The sequence below is a fragment of the Citrus sinensis genome, chromosome 9, assembly GCF_022201045.2.
Source record: "Citrus sinensis cultivar Valencia sweet orange chromosome 9, DVS_A1.0, whole genome shotgun sequence".
In the NCBI taxonomy this organism is placed as follows: Eukaryota; Viridiplantae; Streptophyta; class Magnoliopsida; order Sapindales; family Rutaceae; genus Citrus; species Citrus sinensis.
The window spans coordinates 16,209,951-16,211,815 of record NC_068564.1 but is presented as its reverse complement, the minus strand read 5'-3'; the positions used below and the strand labels follow the sequence as shown (position 1 = coordinate 16,211,815).

General features: G+C 39.5%; 1 non-coding gene across 1 annotated transcript; it reads right to left on the bottom strand.

Moving 5' to 3' along the window:
* Nucleotides 1–294: 294 nt before the first annotated feature.
* On the bottom strand, nt 295–401 carry LOC127900083 (small nucleolar RNA R71). Its single transcript, XR_008052112.1, has one exon. It is a non-coding gene; the product is annotated as a small nucleolar RNA R71 (small nucleolar RNA).
* Nucleotides 402–1,865: the final 1,464 nt, after the last annotated feature.

Sequence of the window (1,865 nt, the reverse complement as noted above, 5' to 3'; positions counted from 1 at the left end):
GCATCAAATTTTGAGTTGAAACCAGTGATGTTTCAAATGTTACAAACAGTGAGACAATTCAATGGATTGCCTAATGAAGATCCTCATCTCCATCTTAAATTGTTATTGGAAGTAAGTGATGCTTTCAAGATTGCTGGAGCAACCCAAGATGCTTTAAGGCTGAGGCTCTTCCCTTATTCCTTAAGAGATCGAGCTAGGGCATCATTAAATTCGTTACCATCTGATTCCATCACTACATGGAATGAATTAGCTGATAAATTCTTAATGAAATATCTCCCACCGATAAAAAATGCAAAGTTGCGGAATGAGATTACTTCCTTTCATCAACTTGAAGATGAAAGTCTGTATGAGGCTTGGGAAAGATTCAAGGAATTGTTCAGAAGGTGTCCTTATCATGGTATCCCTTGTTGCATTCAACTGAAAACTTTCTACAATTGATTGAATCTGAGTACAAGGTTAATGGTGGATGCTTCAACAAATGGAGTTCTGTTATCCAAATCTTACACTGAAGCCTATGAAATTCTGGAAAGAATTGCCAACAATAATTACCAGTGGCCTTCAGCCAGGAAACCAGCAGCAAGAGGATCAGTATCAGTAGGGGTACATAACATTGATGCAATTACAGCCTTATCAGCTCAAGTAACCTCATTGACTAACATAGTAAAAGCCATGACAGCTGCTCCAGCAACAGTAAAGCAAGTTACTGAACTTTCTTGTGTCTACTGTGGTGAAGAACATGATTTTCATAATTGTCCTGGAAATCCAGCCTCAGTAAACTATGTGGGTAACTTCAATCGACAACCTCAAAATAACCCATATTCAAATACTGACAACCCAGGCTGGAAATAACACCCAAATTTTTCATGGAGCAGTCAGAATCGAAATGCTCCAGCATTCAATGGACAGAATAGAAACACACAGCCACCTGGTTTTCATCAGTAGAGTCAAGGGCAAAAGTAAATCAGTCAGGATCCAATCACTTCATTGGAAACACTGATCAATGAGTATATTGTAAATAATGAAGCAATTGTGCAGAGTCAAGTTGTGTCCTTGAGAAACCTTGAGAATCAAATGGGACAACTAGCTACAGTAATGAGCAGCAGAACTCAAGGGAGCTTACCTAGCAACACAAAAGATCATAAGAGAGAGAGCAAAGAACACTGCAAAGTAATTAGTTTGAGATCTGGAAAGAATGTTGATATACCAGTTTAGATAACTAAAAAGGGGATGGAATGCAATTCAGCACAAAAACCAACTCAAAAGGGCAGCCTGCTATAGCAAAATCCCCATCAAGACACTGAATTATTGGGCCAAGCTACAACAACTGCAGAAGAAATACAATCAGATCATGCTGAAAAGGAAGCTGTCACACCAATAGCCACAACCTGCACCACCCTAAACAAATAGAGTTTGGTACCTCCTGAATCTAACCAGCAATTTAGACATCCACCACCCTTCCCTCAAAGGTTCCAGAAGCAAAAACAAGACAAGCAGTTCAGCAAATTCTTGGAAGTGCTGAAGCAACTGCACATAAATATACCTTTTGTAGAAGCTTTGGAACAAATGCCAAATTATGTGAAATTTCTAAAAGATATCTTGGCACGAAAAAGAAGGCTGGGAGAGTTTGAAACTGTTGCTTTAACACAGGAAAGCAGTCATATGCTCCAGAGCAAAATTCCCACAAAATTGAAAGACCCATAGAGTTTTACAATACCCTGCTCTATAGGGACTAGGTATGCTGGCAGAGCACTTTGTGACTTGGGAGCTAGTATTAATTTGATGCCATTATTTGTATTTAAGCAGCTGGAAGTAGGGGAGTGCAGACCAACAACAGTCACCCTGCAATTAGCTGACAGATCTCATGC